Below are 19,221 nucleotides of genomic sequence, written 5' to 3'. Positions count from 1 at the left end.
AGAAAGCAAGCTTGCCCCAATAGAAGTATAGTGTCCAGATCAATGGAAGCAATAGTCCCACTCTATTCTGCATTGATGAAACCACACCTGGAATATTGTGTCCAGTCCTGGGTACCACAATTTAAGAAGGATGTTGACAAACTGAAATTTGTGCAGAGGAGGGTAACCAAGATGGTAAAGGGTCTGGAAATTAAGGCTTATGAAGAATGGTTGAAGGAGCTGGAAAGGAGGAGACTGAGAAGAGATATGATAGCCATCTTCAAATATCTGAAGGTCTGTCACATGAAAGATAGAGCAAGCTCTCCTTTCTTGGAGGTTTTTAAGCAGAGGTCGGATGACCATCTGTCATAGATACTTTAGTTGAGATTCCTGCATTGCAAGGGGGTGGACTAGATTGCTCTCAAGGGCCCTCCTACTGAACAATTCTATGAGTCTATAACCCTGAAAAATTATACACTGTTTGTTGGGTTATATCTTACCAACAACAAATGCAGAAGCAAAGGGCTCCCTCTCCGCAGCACAACATGAAACTGGGCTTTCCTGATAGTTTTAAATACTCCACCAATCCAGTTATGTCTCTTCTGCATATTAGGCTTTTTTCATACTTCTATTAATTTTATTAAATCAATTAGTTTGATTTACTTCAATATTTTTTTTAAAATATGCAACTAGAACTTCATTCTTTCATCTTTAATCTTCATTAAAAAACAAAAACAAATGTGTGGTGCTATTACATCCAATGTATCCTATTATTAAAAACATGTTCTTATTATCTTTGGGCATTTTTACTGAAGTATTAAAAATCATGGTCCTAAATAGGGAAGCATCATTATGATAATTTCTGCAGCCCTGTAATAAAGGTAGCAACTGGTGCCAACCATTGTGCAACGCAAGTCCACACAAGCCTACTAATAGCTGCCTTTGTGCCAAAGGGTAGCCAGGATGCATATGGAGATAGTGCCTGCTGCTGAAGATTTTCAGGATGCCGCAGTTCATCTCACTGAGGGCGATATTTTCCAGCTGTCGAGAGATTTTTACAAAATGTTGCCCATAGGTCAAAAAAGCAGTTTCACATTCTGGCACAGAGATAGCTTCTGTTCTTTAAAAAGCACTAGTCAATGGAGAACCGTCTAATGGTCAAAGTGATGTGTGTCCCTCCCAAGCTTCTGAACAACCTGTCCCCCCACCCAACCCCCCCTCCAAAGCCACAGTTCAGACTTTCTCTAATCACCCACAGTAATAAATCTCAGTGGTCAACTAGATTACCATGAGAAGCCCACAACAGGACATGAACACAACAGCAGTTCTGAATTTGCCATGACACCAATGTACATAGCCAACCAGCCTTAGACATAATCCCCTATAAAATCAGAGGAACATAAGAAGAGCCTGCAGGATCAGGCCAATGGCCCATCGAATCCAGCTGTTCTCACAGTGGCCAACCAGATGCCTCCATGGGAAATCGGCAAGCAGGGCTTAAGCACAAGAGCACTCTCCCCTTCTGACGTTTCAAGCAACAGTTATTCAGAAGCATTGCTGCCTGTAACCATAGAGGCAGAGCAAAGACATCACGGCTAGTAGCCATTGATAGCCTTCTCCTCCATGAATTTGTCCAATCCTCTGTTAAAGCTGTCCAGGTTGGTGGTGGTCATCATTGCCTCCCATAAGAGTGAGTTCCATAGTTTAACTGCACTGCATAGAAGAAGTTCTATGTCCTGAATCTTTCACCACTCAGACTTGCTGGATGTACCTGAGTTCTAGAGTCAGGGAGGGCGGAAAACTTTTCTCTATCTACTTTATGCATGCCATGCACCTCTTACTCTCCTTTTCTCTGAATGAAAAAGCTGCAAATGCTGCAACCTTTCCTCATAATAGAGAGTCACTCCATCCCTTTGATCATTTGGGCTGCCCTTTTGTGAACCCTCCAAATCTTATCTTAATCCATCCAAGTTGGTTGCTGATACTGCATCAGGTGGTAGCAGCTTCAATAGCTCAGCAAGCGCTGTGTCCAGAAGCCATTTCACACCAGAAAAACATGGACCTTCCCCCTGCAAAGCTCACAAAGCCAGCGCAATGGGTAGTCAGTCATTTATCTCCCACAGATTGCCATGGCAGCAGAACTGTTGCTACTGGGCTTCCGCTTTTCCACCAACCCTGAATTTCCTGCTCTCTGCCGCAGACTCTGATGAAGACTGATATGATTTTATTCAACAACTGAATTGATAAATGGCTCCCATTCTGTTTTCAACCAAAGCATTATTTAATCAGCTGATAAGAGGCAGAATGCTTCTCTGTCTGGAATGAAATGGACATGGTCAAATTCTTTCAACAAGCGCAGTATGGCTAGTTTGCAGAATCTCAGTGCTGACATGCACAGAACATAAAAATAAATAAGCTGGCCATTCCAAGAAAGCAGCATGGGACCTGGGTGTGAGCATCTGCTTTGCATGCAGAAAGCACAGGTTCAATCCCTGTGGCCTCTCTAGATACAGCTGGAAGAGACCTCTGTCTCTGAAGCCTTTGAAAACCACCACAAATCATTCTAGACATTCTAGAGTGGGTTGGGCTGGTGATCTGATTTGGTATAAGACAGCCTCTTGTGTTTCTGAGATAACCCAAGGCAGCGGCAGGCCATATCTGTGAGGGGTGAGTTCACACATTACACTTGTTGTCCACATGAGTTTATCATACCCTCCAGTATTCCTTGGATGAGGAACATTACTCACTCTACCCCCAACTGACCTTTCTCAACCCATTTATCTGTGGTCCCCCTCCATAGCATTTCCTATCAGAAGGGCAAGTGCCATTACCACTACACCCATGGGACACATCACACACTTCTTCCACTGTCCTGAGAAAAATCCCAAATCCCGATTTTATTTTATTCTTTGGCAAATTTACAAAAAGAAACAGATAGATAGCCGTGTTGGTCTGCCATAGTCAAAACAAAAAAAAATTCCTTCTAGTAGCACCTTAAAGACCAACTAAGTTAGTTCTTGGTATGAGCTTTCGTGTGCATGCACACTTCTTCAGATACTGGGACAGCTTCTGTAAATCCGAGGCTGTCCTGGAAAATAGGAACACATGGATAACCTACATCTATGCCAACCTTTCCATCTGAAATGCATATATACATGCATACATGCCTCCAAGACACAAGGGAGGGCCATCTAGTTCATCCTTTGTTGTTTACTATTCCTGTATTGCAAGGGGTTGGGCTAACTGACCTTGGGTGTCATTTCTACCCAACATGATTCTGTGATTCTAATATTTTCCTTACTATCTCAGCATGCATGGGGGGGAAAACCACACAAATGATGGCCCTCTGTTTTTTTTACTTAAAAGCTTAACAGCAAGTCCTAATGATGTGTTGAGGGACTGTGTTCACCTGGCAGGATGTATGTTGATATTTGGCACTGGGGTGGAAAGAATCAAGTAAGCAGTTACTATGTGCTCTCAGCAGAAGACTGCATGCTTCATATAGCCAAGACTAGTGCCTGGCGTGCTCTGGTCCATGGCGTCACAAAGAGTCGGGCACGACTAAATGATTAAACAACATCAACAGTCTGCAAACTTGACTGTATAGCAATGCCTTTTTGCTAATAGGCTCAGGGATCTTGGAGATTTCTGAAATCAATGAAATCCAAACCTTGGGAAAATGAGGACAATAGACCGAGCTAATTGGGCATTAAACCCTTATTTCAGTCTCTTGGCCCTTTAATGCATTTGCACTGATTTCCCAGTGTTTTCCCCATCAGTCACTTGGGATGTATGTAGCACACGGTAAAGTCAACTTCCGAATTATACAGGTGCTCTTAGACATTTCTGCACCTAAAATATGTTGCCATTTTCATGAGAGGAAACAGGTCATTTGTTTTCTTTCTTTCTCAATCCTATTTTATTAACTTTCAACATTTTTAACATATGCAGTCATAATTTCCTCTTTTCCTCTTATGTTTGTTGACTTTCCACCCCTTTCCCCATGGAGTTGTTTCTTTCTCCCCTTCTGCCACAGCTTATCCAGGTCCTTCGTTTTCCTGGATTTTCATAGATTCCTGGGCTTTCAGTCCAGGCTGTGTAGTTTTCCAATCCTTCCTGTTGTTGTGAGGGCAACTCATCCATAGTATATAATATAATTAGTGGGTCTGTTCTCTGGGTAGACATTGTAGTCAATGTATCTGGTCTGAGCAGGTTCCTTGAAGGCCACACCTCTATACCGTAACCAAGCTGAGGTCCCAGCTTCCGTGTTAAGAGGCAATATGTTAGAAGTGTATAAAATACGCACAGCATGGAGAAAGAAAAATTTCCCTCCCTCTCTCCTAACACTTGAAGTCATGGATGAAGCTGAGTGCTGGAACAATTAGGGTGGATCAAAGAAAGTCCCTCTTTATACAATGAAACTATGGAACTTGTCATAGCTGTCAAGTGTCCCTTATTTGGCAGGACAGTCCCTTATCCCAGCACCATGTCCCGCTGCTGTCCCTTATTGATGATGTCCCTTAAATAAGCTACTGAAGGTAATGGGGCCCTTTCTACAGCCAGCTGTCCTTTGTCAACAACAAATTGCTGCTTTTTTGTGTGTTGAATATATGCTATATGGTAATTTATGGACCTTATAGTTATCTAAAGCCATTTGCACGCAACAAAATATGTATTTTATCAAAGTAATTGTTGATCCCTTATTTTGGCTGCTGATCCCTTATTTTCGAAGCTGCTGGTCCCTTATTTTCAAATCTGTAAGTTGACAGCTATGGAACTCGCTCCTGCAAAGAGGCAGTGATGACTACCAAGTTGCATTGCTTTAAAAGAGAATTAGACAAATTCATGGAGGAGAGGGCTACTGATGGCTACTAGCCACAATGGCTATGCTGTTCAGAGGCAGCAATGTTTCTGAATGTTGCTGGAAACCACAGGAGGGCAGAGTGCTCTTGTGCTTGATTCCTGCTTGCTCATTTCCCACAGGCTACTGGTCCCTTTTGGTCCCTTTTGGCCTGATTCAGCAGGCTGTTCCTGTGTGCAGCCTCACGGTCTGTTTTATTTTATCCCACACTAGGGAGTCTGGTTTGCAAAAAACACACACAAAAACTTTTTCTTTTTCTTTCTTATACCGTATTTTTACTGGCTGGGCAGGACTTAAATTATTATTTTTCAAAAACGTGTCTGTCACATTTCCTGTAGCAACTTGCCCTCATAAAAAAAAGCTGTTGTTCCTTCGCTGCAGGGGGCTAGACTAGATGACCCTTGGTCCTCTCAACTCCACAATTCTATGAAGCTGATGGAAAATGCACCCCAGTTCTCTGAGCAGAGAGAAATAAAGGCGTATGCTAGGAGATCACAGGGGAGCTATGGCCTTTTGTACTGTCTATTTACAGATATACAGATTGAGCACAGGTAGACATCCTAATAGATGTCCCACAATTCACTGCTCCTGTCAGATTTCTAGGGGAACCATCACCACTATCAGAGTCTTACAGAGAACAACTACGTCTTCCATCCTCTTCTTGCAGCCTCAGACTGCCAGTCTCACCCTTAGGTTCCCTGCTTACACACAGATCTGGATTATCATATTCCTTAGCTAGGAGGAGGCGTTTCATTCTGATGCAGTGGTACCTTCGGTTTCATATGCTTCAGGTTACAGACTCTGCTAATCCAGAAATATTACATCGGGTTAAGAACTTTGCTTCAGGATGAGAACAGAAATCGTGCTCCGGTGGCGCGGCAGCAGCAGGAGGCCCCATTAGCTAAAGTGGTGCTTCAGGTTAAGAACAGTTTCAGGTTAAGAACGGACCTCTAGAATGAATTAAGTACTTAACCTGAGGTACCACTGTACTTGGTTACCATTAAGGCAATCAGACTTCAGTTTCCTTGCTGAATGTTGGATGATCCAGGGCAGAGTTAAGACAGGACTTCATGCAGCGCAGGAGGCAGTGAAAAGAGGATGAGACAAATGCAAGGAGCAGGAGAGGGCTAGCGATGGCTACTAGTCAGGATGACTATTCTGAACAGCAGTTGCTGGAAATCACACAAAGGGAGAGTGTGCTTGTGTTTCAATCCTTCTCTGCAGGTTTCCCATAATAAGCAATTGATTTCCCACTGCAAGAACAAGATGCTGGACTAGATGGGTCATTGGCCTGATCCAGCAGGCTCTTCCTTGTTTGTCATTGATTGCCAGAAGAAAATTGACTGCTCTGTGCTAGTTGGGAAATCATGCAGATTAAGGGCAAGGCGAACGATGCTGGGTGATTGGTTTTGGAAAGAAAAACAACAGTGGGCACTTATCACAAGACCCTAGGGTTTACAGCTCATAGAATCACACAATTCTAGAGTTGGGAAGCACTGCCAAGGATCATCAAATCCAGCCTTTCTCAACCTGTGGGTCCCCAGATGTTGTTGGACTACAACTCCCATCATCCCTGAGCTCTGGCCTTGCTAGCTAGGGGTGATGGGAGTTGTGGTTTTACAACATCTGGGGACCCACAGGTTGAGAAAGGCTGATTAGTCTAACCCCCTGCAATGCAGTAATACTTAGTGCTTCCTACAGTTTTGTCCCCCCCCCCAAAGAAAACATTTGCAACGTATTGACTCTATGCACTTCTACCAGAAGCAGACTTGATCTAGATAAAATGGGTTTTTCACTCCATCCAACTATTGCCCAGGTGTTTTCTCCCATGCCAGAATTATGGTATGATGGATACCTTGGGATTTCTGTTTCATGTGCTCTGAAATTAATTATGGTTTATTAAAGGAGAGCCCAGGGCCTTCTGGAAGAGAGCCAGCTGGCAGAAGCATCTTATTGTAATTGTTGAAATGAGAATAATTAATGTAATCAGAATTTAGCCATGTTGGGCAACATACACCCACCAGCATGTATACAAAGGATGAATGGAGAAATCAGAGGTATAATACCGAGAGATGTCTGGGAAAAGCTGCTTCTTGGAAGCTCATTTCGCAAGCCTTTTACTAGCTATGTCTGACTTGCAAATGATAGCCATTCCTGGACACAGACAACCTGGTCACTATAGTTCATGCATTGGGAACCTCGAGACTGGATTACTGTATTGGGCTGCCCCTGGGCCTGATTTGGAAGCTCCAACTGGAGCATAATGTTGCAGCCAGATTGCTGATAGACAACAAGCAACACGTTGGCTAAAAATATATTGACAATATATTTATAACACTATACTGCTTCAAAATTCATAAACAGAAGACATTCAAATACAATTCGGAGATTGAAATGACAGGCCTGCACATAAACAATAAATATAAAATAATAGATACATACCAAATTAATTGTCCCCAAAGGTACATCAAATGGCCATGGATCAGTGATCACTTAAAAGTGTAGTAAGCTGGTAGTGTTGGCAGAACCCTAGTAGCATTATAAAGGTTACCCGTAGGTGGAATGAGTTACATAAAATTTCAGGAATTTAAAGGTACAGTATCCAAAATCTATCAAAGAGAATACAAACAGTAGCCACCTTGTCAGAAAACTTAAATAAAACAACTGAAATCTAATTCAGTATTCAAAGCCCCCTGGGTGCAGGGATTTAAATAGGTACATCAGTTTGGTTTCTTGTTGGTGCAGTAATTTGACATGATTTCTCCTCATCCCAAATTTTCTCTGATTAACCCATAGGACCGTGTAAAGTAGCTCTGTGTCTGCATGATGGTGTTTTACAATGTGCTGAACTAGAGTTGCCTCCACGACTTGATTCCTAATGTGGAATCGATGCTCTCCTATATGGACACCGACAGCCCATGTGGTCAATCCAATGTAAAGCAGATTGAAAGGCTATCTTATTAGGTATACCACATCTTTGGTCTGACATGTACTGAAATGACAGATGGTAAATCTAAAGTTAGAATGAGCATCATAGATCTCTTTCATCTGTAACACAAAAGGGCAAGATACACATCTACCGCATTTATGATGACCCATCAGGATGGAACTAGTGGGAGAATGTGTCAGTGTAAGGTCAGAGTGGACCAATATGTCTTTAATTGACTGAGTTTTTCTAAGGCCGATAAGTGGAAAATCAAAGCAGCCTTGGACATTCCACAAGATGTGCCAGTGTTTTCTTATGATCCTTATGGAAAAATTCCAAGGATCCCGTGATCTGTGTATTGGACGATGTTCATGGCACTGGGGGGAAAAGTGGTGAGTGATCCTTAGCTAAGGATCTTTGTTTCGCCAGATTAATCACTCGCTTTGGATATCCTCTGGAAAGTAAAGAATTGGACAGGGTGTCAGCTCTACTTAAAAAAAATCATTCTGTAATGAGGAATTCCTCTTAATTCTCAATAGTTGACCGTACGGTAAGTTATCCTTAAGATGCCTGGGATGGAAGGAGGAATAATGCAATAAAGAATTACAATCAGTGGGTTTCCTGAAAGGCTTCACCAGTAAGTATCCATCCTGTTTTACCACCTCAGAAATGTAGAAGAATTAGTACTATGATGTTCTGAAACAGATAAAGCTGGGTGTATTGAATTAATCTAAGTGGAGAACTGCAGAAAATCATATTCATTACTAAACAGAAAAAATAAATCATCAATGTACCTGCAGTAGTGTAACAGAGACGCAGAGTATGGATTATTGTTCAAGATGTGAGCTCTTCCAAAGAAATTCATGAAGATATTCACTACCGAGCAGTGGCGTAGCGTGGGTTGTCAGCACCCGGGGCAAGGCAAGTAATTTGCGCCCCCTAACCCGTGGATTTTAGTAGGGGCAGAGAGCTGCGAGTGCGAGCGCCCCCCGATGTTGCACCCAGTGCGGCCGGCCCCCCCTGCACCCCCCACGCTACACCACTGCTGCCGAGGGAGCTAAGGGTGAGCCCATTGCCACACCCTGAGATTGAAAATAAAACTGATCAAAAATCGAAAATAGTTCTTTTCAAAAACTATATCCAGTAAATCTAATAAGAATTCAGAAGGGGGGGTTGAGGTCCTGTCTGGACTCTCACAGTTGAGAAATGATGTGGCATACTTCTTCCAAAGGGATGTTAGTATAGAGTGACACTACATCCAAAGATGATAAAACAGTGGTATCTGAAACCTTCATCTGTCCCACTTGTCGAATAAAGTGTGCAGTATCTTGTAAGTACCTGTATGCTTGGCAGGGTCCTTGGCAAAAGGTTGTAAGAAAGAATCTAAATATTTGGCAACAGGTTCCAGGATGGAACCAGAACCCAAAACTATCAGTCTACCTGGGGGAGAACATACATTCTTATGAATCTTAGGTAAGCAATAAAAAATAGGTATGCAGGAGAAATTCAAATGTGTGTTTATCAATAAAACCCATGGTGTAGGCATGCTGCAATATTGTTTTGAGAAGGGTGGTAATAGAGTCCGTAGGGTCTTTGGCAATTTTAACATAAAATTGGGAATCAGAAAGTTGGTGAGTAGCCTCATCTATATAATCCTGTCTATTCATGATGACAATTCCCCCTTCTTTATCAGCTGCTTTTATGATAATGTTAGTATCATTGGATAAGTCATTAAGGCAGGCACATTGGGACTTGGTTAAATTGTCCTGGGTCCTAGGGCCCCTCTTTTCAAGTTTGTCCAAATCATGGATCACCAATTGATGAAACAAAGTGATGGAAGTATTAGAACTGGGCGGGGAAAAAGATGATTTAGGTCTAAATTGCTGTGGCTGTTGATCTCTGATACCAAACATGTCATGTAATTTTATATTACACACAAATTTATGTAAATCTACCCTGGTGCAAAAAGCATTATAGCAAGGCTTAGGAACAAAACCGAGTCCCAATTAGGGACTCAATTAGTAGGACCTGCTTTTCTTCTGTTGTTAAGGAATGTGAAGAATTGTTTACTATTAGTATTTCTTCCTTTGCATCTGTCCATCCGACAATCCCCTCTATCATGCATGGCACCCTGCCTGTGTGGGAGGGAGCATAAAGTAGAATGTCATTCATTGACATCTGACTGGGATGAAATACTAGACTCGCTTGTGAACCTGGTGACATTCGAAGGATTAAATCTAGAGTCAGACTGGTTGTAATTAGACGGTGGCTTATCAAACCATGGATAAACTTAATCAAATTCATAGTCCTGTAAGTCATGATTGAATTTACGTGATTTCAACACATGAATTGATTCAGAATATTCCTTCAATTGTTTGTCCATAATCTCAATTTGTTTGTTAACAATAGTGATATCAATAGTTTTCTGTATTTGTTCTCTAATGTTGGAGACTTCATTTTGTACAGTCAAAACTTCTGCCTTAGATCTTTGAATCAATAACAACATCAAATCAAATGAGCATTTAGTTACTTAAAGAGGAGGCATGGAATTCATATCAAACCTTATGTTTACGTGCATTAAAAAGTTGGATAAAATCCATAGTTGGTAAGTTCTTATCAAGATTAAAAGCAGGTATTTCACTCAATATTTCATGAGAATCTAAATAAGAGAAAGCTAAAGTTTGTGCCCATTTAGCCATGGTACAAAATTATACACCAAAGAATATCCCCTGTGTTGCAAAACAGAACACTCTGAATAACAACAAGCAACACGTCGGCTAGTAATATACTAACAATATTTTTATAGCACTAGACTGTTTCAAAATTCATAAACAGAAGACATTCAAAAACAATACAGAGATTGAAATGGCAGACCTGCATATAAACAACCAATAATAAATACATACCAAATTAATTGTCCCCAAAGGTACATCAAATGGCCATGGATCAATGATCACTTAAAAGTGTAGTAAGCTGTTACTGTTGGCAGAACCCTAGTAGCATTATAAAGGTTACCCATAGGTGCAATGAATTACATCAGATTTCAGGAAATTTTAAGGTACAGTATCCAAAATCTATCAAAGAGAATACAAACAGCAGCCACCTTGTCAGAAAACTTAAATAAAACAATTGAAATCTAATTCAATATTCAACCCCCCCCAGGTGCACTAACAAGAAATCAGACTGATTTACCTGTTTAAATCCCTGCACCCAGGACAATAAAAATATTGTCAGTATATTATTAGCCAACGTGTTGCTTGTTGCTCAGAGTGTTCTGTTTTGCAACACAGGGGGTTTTCTTTGGTGTATAGATTGCTGATAGAAGCATCCGCCCAAGAACACATCATCACACCATTGCTAAACTAGCTGCACTGCCTGCCCATCTACTACCAAGCCAAGTTCAAAGTCCTTGTAGTCCTTGTGGTAAGTTGCAAAGCCCTGAACAACTTGGGTCCAGGGTACCTCATATCCTAGCTTGATCACTGAGATCACCCGCAGGAGCATCACTTGTCGTTCCCCAAGTTGGTGAAGCTCATCTGACAACAACAAGAAACCAAGCCTTCGGGGTCATGGTCCCAGTCCTGTGGAACACTGCCACTGGAAGTTCAGCAGGCACCTGCTGTGCCAACTTAAATGCCTCCTGAAGACTTTTCTATTTCACCAGGCCTATGCAGGCAGTTAAGAGTTCATCCTTCCACAATTATCTGATACTTGTTTTAACACTTCTATTGTATGGGGTTCCCTCCCCCTGTTTAATGTTGTGACCCACTTTGATAGGTATTTTTATGATTTAGCGGAATGTAAACATTTAAACAAGTAAGTAAATAAACAAACAAATAAGTAAGTAAGTAAATGAGTCTTTCCTGCTCTGGAAAATGCTGGTGTTAACTGTTGAATACTGTCCAACACGGAGCTAAAACTACCAAAATACTAGCAGCAGTTATTGAAATCAGATTTCATCCGGCTGCTCAGGACATCGATCTTGCAGCCATTTTCCAGCACAGATAAATGAGTTTTTAAAGATCATTAGGAGCCTGATGGGAGCAAGATGGTTTCAGATCAAGCTCAAATAAATTAGATCCTGGTGGAAACAGCTAAACTTTCTTGTCCACAGAAACATCCAAGGGCTGCTATTTCATTTTTATAAAAGTTTTCCCTGCAACATACACAGTGTGGTATACCATTTGCTGCCTTTTACAGTGGTACCTTGGGTTAAGTACTTAATTCATTCTGGAGGTCCCTCCTTAACCTCCAGTGTGAGAGCCAGTGTGGTGTAGTGGTTAAGAGCGGTAGTCTCGTATTCTGGGGAACCGGGTTCGCGTCTCTACTCCTCCACATGCAGCTGCTGGGTGACCTTGGGCTAGTCACACTTCTCTGAAGTCTCTCAGCCCCACTCACCTCACAGAGTGTTTGTTGTGGGGGAGGAAGGGAAAGGAGAATGTTGAGACTCCTGAAGGGGAGTGAAAGGCGGGATATCAAATCCAAACTACTACTACTACTATTCTCCTTCTCCTCCTCCTCCTTCTTCTTCTTCTTCTTCTTCTTCTTCTTCTTCTTCTTCTTCTTCTTCTTCACATGAAACTGTTCTTAACCTGAAGCACCACTTTAGCTAATGGGGCCTCCCGCTGCTGTCGCGCCGCTGGAACACGATTTCTGTTCTCATCCTGAAGCAAAGTTCTTAAACCGAGGTACTATTTCTGGGTTAGCGGAGTCTGTAACCTGAAGTGTATGTAACCCGAGGTACCACTGTATAGAGTTCTACAAGACTAAAGAAAAAAAGAAAGGTCTTCCTCACATTAAGAACATAAGAGGAATCTGCTGATTCAGGCCAAAGGGGGCTCATATAGTTCAGCATTCCATCTATTGAAACTGGTGCAATTTGCCTTGATTTTATTCGAAGGCAGGGAATCTTTTCTTAAATAATAATTAATAAAAATATTTGGATGCTAGCTAAAGAACCAAACCCCTGACCTTCTTCTCTGGGCAAATACAGGTCTGGATCTTTAGCTTTAAACAGAAGTGATTTGATGCTCCAAGAGCTGATAGTAACACCTAAGAGCTTCCATTGATGTTCTCAAGTCTCTATGTGGGTCATTCATGGCCTGTGATTAATCTGGGCCACATTGTGCAAACCACAGTAAAATGAGAAATGAGTGATATTCTCAGCCAAATTTTCTTTTTTTTACAGTTTCTACTTTAAAGAGGGACTTCGGCTACACAAAGGGTGTTTTTTCTGACAACAGATACCAGTGATCCAGCACCTATTCATCAACACACAGAGGCTTACTTTTTCATAACCTAACCTGTCCTTTCTTGACTTTAATTGCTGGTGGCCTTGCACCAAACTATAATTGCTTTGGTGCAATTATGCTATAAATTTATTTGCTCTGAGTCCAGTTCTGCCTTGCTAACTTTTCTGGAATTGCGTAGGAAAAATGAGGGATAGAGAACCAAAGCCTGGGTCCATTTCTGTCATCTCATGGAAGTCCCAGGAAATCAGGCAGCATCTCTTACCATTTTTGTTTCTAGATGCATGGAAGAGCCACCAGAGCAACCCCTGGCCTCTGGTGAAATGCATGAAAAAAATAGAAACTTCTCTCTGTCTCTCTCTGTGAAAATATTCACTTTCAAATTTGCAGAAACATAGAATTATAGAGTTGGAAGGGACCCTGAGCGTCAGGTGGTCCAACTCCCTGCAATGCAGGAATCTCAAATAAAGCACTCATGATAGATGCCCACCCAACCTCTGCTTATAAACCTCCACCACCTCTCATGAGAGTTTGCGTCACTGTCAAACAGCTCTGACTGTCAGAAAGTTCTTCCTGATGTTTAGTTGGAATCTCCTTTCTCATCGTTTGAGCAGCAGAAAGCCCATTCTGTGTTCCTTGTCACCTCTCTGAGCGAGGCAAAAGGTAAGTGTGGATAAGCATATCACTGCGAAGTGATATGATAGCCATCTTCTAATATCTGAAGGGTGGTCACATGGAAAGTGGAGCAGGCTTGTTTCCTGCTAGTCTGCAGGAGGACAACCCAAACCAGTGTATTCAAATGTCAAATAAGGAAATTCTGACTGACCATTAGGAACAACTTTCTGATGGTAAGAGGTGTTTGACAATGGAACGCACTCCCATGGAAGGTGATGGACTCTCCTTCATTGCAGGTTTCTAAGCAAAGGTTGGGTGGCCATTCATCAGGGCTTCTTTCGCCGCGATTACTGCATTGCAGGGGGTTGGACTACATGACGCTTGGGTGTCCCTCTCAACTCCACCATTCCAGGGTTCTATTATTCCAAGTCTGAATTGATTTAGGGGGCTGCCAGTGCTTTAGAATGAGTAACATGGTGCCAACTGTCACAAAATAATACTCATTTGATCGGGAACAATGATTTAGATACACTCTGAGAAACTTACCTCTACCCTTTAAAAATGATAGAATGTGGGCTACATACCTGGTCTGTCGTTGGATAATTTAAGGGACCTGTCAGCTATTGTTCCAACTTGAATAAACAGCACCTTTGGATGTCTTCCACCAGGCAACTGGTCCCAACGAGTAAGCAGATTCTACCTTTGCACATTTCTTTCAAATAAATCAAAGTCAAAAGTCCTGAAAAATTATTTTAGTGCATTGGCTTCTAAATTTATGCTTGCTTAATCTGAAACTCACAAGCTCCAGCTGGCAGAACCAGACGCGAAGGTTGGTGCTCTCAGTTGGGGTTTAGGAGCTATATATTTTCTCTACTGGCAGATTCCAAGCAATGGTATGTGATGCCATTGTATGAAACAATTCTGGAGCCCTTGCCAGGATCACCCTCCCCACCTTGGAAAGTGTAGGTTTGTAGGTTTAAATTATGGGCAAGATTATCCTGAATTTGTGTACTCTGTGCTGCTGATATCCCCTAGCCTTTAGAATTCTGCAGCAGCAAAAACAGTGATACCTCAGGTTACAAAAGCTTTGGGTTACAAGCACTTCGGATTACAAACTCTAGTAACCCAGAAGTAGTACCTCGGGTTGAGAACTTTGCCCCAGGATGAGAACGGAAATCACGCGCCATTGCACAGCAGCAGCAGGAGGTCCCATTAGTGAAAGCGTGCCTCAGGTTAAGAACGGTTTCGGGTTAAGAACGGATCTCCAGAATGAATTAAGTTAAGGTTACCAGATGTCATCATTTCCTGGGGACAGTCCCCGGATTTACAAATCAGTCCCCTAACAAAATCCATCTATTTAGTAGGAAGTAACCGGAGGTACCACTGTAATGTGATGCAGTAGCAGAAAAAAAAGACAATGCAATTCTATATTGCATTAACAGGTCTGGTGTCATCACAACACGTAAGAACTGAAGAAGAAAGACAGCACCACAATACCTTTTTAAAAATGTTTCTTAATTATTGGATCTATCTATTATTTATTTATTTATTTATTTATTTATGAATGATTGATATGAATATGACTCAACAGTGTGATGCAGTAGCAGAAAAGGCTAATGCAATTCCAGGCTGACTCTGCAGAAATTAAGTGTCCAGATCAAGGGAAGTCATAGTATCATTTTTATTTTGCCTCGGTCAGGACACACCTGGAGTCCTTTGTCCAGTTCTAGGCACCCCAGTTGAAGAAGGATATGGACAAGCTCGAAGGTGTGCAGAGGAGGGTAACCAAGATAATCAAGAGTCTGGAAAAGCAAAATCCTACTTTGGATTTTCTGCACTTCCAATAATATCCAATTCAGTGGGTAAGACCAGATTTTCATAACAAGAAAACCTCTTGGATCTGAGGGAATTAATAGGTACACAAAATGATCAGAATATGGGTCAAGGAAAAGTGTGGATGAGCCCTTTGTCTTCACAAGAAGATGGTCCAGACTTTTCCAGTTTTGAGCAGTCAATTGCCAGGCTGCTTTGAGAAAGAATGAAATCATTTCGTTGTACTATATAAATATTTTTGTTCTTCATGAAATGCAGACAATAAAGAGACTGGTAGTGTGCACTGGACCACTTGGTGTGAGATGAGACTTATCTCCATAAAACCTTCTTACCAAAATTGTTGAACCACATTACATTCCCACCACTCATGGTTTGCAGTTCCACATTCAGCACATCCTCTCAACTCAGGGAAGAGGCCAGGGCTGTCTTAAGCATATCCAGCACTATGATGCAATGATCCTTCCAGTGTGCCCCCTGGCAACTCCAAAACAAGGGAGGGGGCGGTAGAAAATGTCCTCTGCCTCCGCCACTGTCCAGATCCCTGGCGTGGTGGCAGCAATCAAGCAGGAAAACGTGCTGGCGGACATGCTCTCCGGCGTTGGGGCGCCTGAGAAGGCAGCCTGGGAAGGCTGCGTGCCACCTTTCTCCAGGAAGCAGGAGCACGACAATGACCAGGAGCAGGGCCGTCTTTAGCAGATGCAGAGGCTTCATCCTAAGCCTCTGGGGCAATTGCTCTCCTCCTGTGTAGGCTTGGGAAGGAAGCTGCACCCCTGCCAGCCATATAATTGGTGGGGCACAGCTGGTGGGCATGCAGGAGAAGGGGAGACTGCCAGCAAAGCTGCGCAGCTCCCCCACTCGCTAGGGCGCCCTAGAGAGGCCGGTGCCCTGGTGCCACGAACCACTAACACCAATGGGAAAGACGGCTCTGGAAGAGGCTGCCAGGTTGATCTGGTAATGATGTTGCTGAATTAAGTGCAATCAGAGGTTGAGAAAATTAAAAGTGTTCAGTCTGATTTGTGTTGAGGCAGGTAAAACTGCTGAAAGTCCAATGGTGATGTTTGCTTTTCATGAGCCTTTGGGGTCCATCACAGCTGTAATGTGTTACTTCAAGACTGAATTAGTGCAATGCTCTCTGCTTGGGGCTTCCCTTGTGCTTGATCTGGAAGCTGCAGTCAATAGGAACCAACTCCATGGGACTGTGGGCCCCCCCACAAATGGTGTTTGTGTGTGTGTGTGTGTGTGTGTGTGTGTGTGTGCACTGTGCCATATGATTGATTATATGGAGTGGGGCTCACCTGGGCCGCTCACATTATTGTATTCAAGTTGGCAGCCCATTGCTCTCAGGAGAGAGGCCTTGTCAGCATAAAACTCCCATGCTCAGAGATCTGCACTGGTTGCCCATTTGCTACTGGACCAAGTTCAAGGTGCTATTATTAATACGCAAAACCCTTAATAACTTTGAACCAACTTAACTGTGAGATTACCTTACCCAATATATGCCCACATTACTGCTTCAATCTGTGAAACTGGCTCTGTTACAGGTGCCGCATAACAACTCTTCTCACCCCACCCCTTGGATTATTTTTTTAATTCAGAAAACCTGTCCCACATTTGCAAGAACCAAACAAGCACCTTCAATGTACCCTTTTCAGGGCCTGCAAAAAAAAAATCTTTGTTGGAGAAAGCCCATTCAGATGCTTAGAATGCCAATGTGTGCTTAATTTATGGCTAGTTTTGTTTTTTAATGTTTTAATTGTTTTTACTAATAATCTGAGTGTTTTGTCCCGTTTGTAAACCACTTTCATAGAATCACACAATTGCAGAGTTGGAAGATGCCCCCAAGGGTCATCCAGTTCAACCCTTGCAATTCAGGAATTGCAGTTCAAGAATCCCTGACAGGTGGCCATCCAACCTCTGCTTAAAAACCTCCAAGGAAAGAGAGTCCACCCCTCTTGTGGGAGTCTGTTCCACTGCCAAACAGCTCTTACCACCAGAAATTTCTTCCTGGTGTTTAGTTGGAATTTCATTTCTTGTAATTTGAAGCCATTGGTTCACACTCTTCCAGGTTAGGTTTTTTTGTTTTTGTTTTGGCAATCAAGCAGTATTTCAATTTTACAAAAATAATAATAATGAATAATGTGTTCACTCAAATCTTTTCTCTGTCTGCTGAATGAAGGTCACAGCCTGTCCTCAGCTGACTTATAAGTATAAGCTTATTGCTTTTTGACTAAAGGACAATGTCACTATCTGATAGTTTGGTACCCACAGATTGATCCTGGTCAGCAGCTGGAGTGTTGGTCCATTTCTTTTAAGAATATAAAAAAATATATAGAATATATAGTCTTGATAAAACTATCTTTATGGCTGAAGTGTAGGAGGATTCCCACAAAGCAAGACATAGTGACAACAGCAAGAAACTTTATTGAACTAACAGAACTGGACAACTGCAAAGCAACTGCTTATATACATTTCTGAAGGCCTGGGCCACTCCTACTCCTAACATGATTGCCTGTCTGAACTTCCAAGCTGCAAATTATAACTCATAGTTTAAGGGCCAATGGCAGTGGTCCAAATCCTGAAATGTTCTGTGACTGGATATCATGTATCAAATCAGAACACAGCGAGATGTGGATAACAGGAGTACTAACCTACAAGCATCTCAAGGTTGCAGGAAAGAGGAATCATTTTAAACTATTCTGCAAAATGTCATGAATTATAAGTGATCATTAAAGTCTAGGGCCTGCAGATGGATTAGTGGAAACTGCTCCATACTCTCAGGTGATGTTCATAGTTCTTCTGTGTGACAAATCTGTCAGCTGTGGTTTTCCATTCAGAATTAACACCATCAAAGTGGGGAAAAAAGTCTTATTCTAATTTGTATTACTTAAATCCCCCGGTGCCTTTTAAGATGAGTCAACCACTCAGACTTGTGTTAGTTTCCTTTGGAGACTTGGAAAAGCTGGTATCGGAAAGGAAGAGAAAGTGAGTTGTTTTTTTTAATGACAAGAAAAGGCTTTTGTTCGAAGATGAGGGATTTAAAACCTTGCATCTTATGCAAGTGTTTAAAACTCATCATGGATGGGTAATACAAACCCAAATTCTGAAGAAAATGCTGCATTTCATATGCGACCATACCAAGTCAACAGCTAAAGAAGACTTTGCAGAGTCTAGTCAATAAGCTTTAAATTGATAAAGAGATTGATTCTGGTTCCATTGAATTGTTCAAAGTTTAAATGGCAAGGAGAAAACAAATCAATGAAGTAACTAACACAAAGACTTGTTCTCATGCTCCCTTTGTACCTCAAATAAAGATCCACTGAGATGTACCATATTTAATGCAAACCCCATTTCACTGCTTGAGGCAAAATGGGAAGTTGCTCCATCCCCTTGGTCATTTTGATTGCCGTTTTCTGAAACTTTTCCAACTCTACAATATCCTTTTAGAGGTGAGGCATACAAACATATGGAATTGAAATTTCCCGTCTCTAATCTTAAACATGGTCTCAGGAAAGATCAGGAAGTGGAGGTGATCCCTGATAAAATATGGACCAATAATTTTGCTTTCAACCCAAGTAGAAAAACAAGTAATTTCACTTTCCATATTCAACTACAGTAACGTGATCTTGGATGAAGTAACTGTGATCTTGCTAAATCTGTTCCAGGCCTGCTAAGTTTCATGGTGGCCCCATCCCATTTTTACCCTGCCAAACCACTACAGAGAATTTGTCTTTATTTATTGAGAGATGGGCTGATTTCCA

The sequence above is a fragment of the Podarcis melisellensis genome (assembly GCF_964234715.1).
Source record: "Podarcis melisellensis genome assembly, chromosome: Z".
Lineage (NCBI taxonomy): Eukaryota > Metazoa > Chordata > Lepidosauria > Squamata > Lacertidae > Podarcis > Podarcis melisellensis.
The sequence above is the reverse complement of the archived record's forward strand: the minus strand, read 5'-3'. Positions refer to the sequence as shown.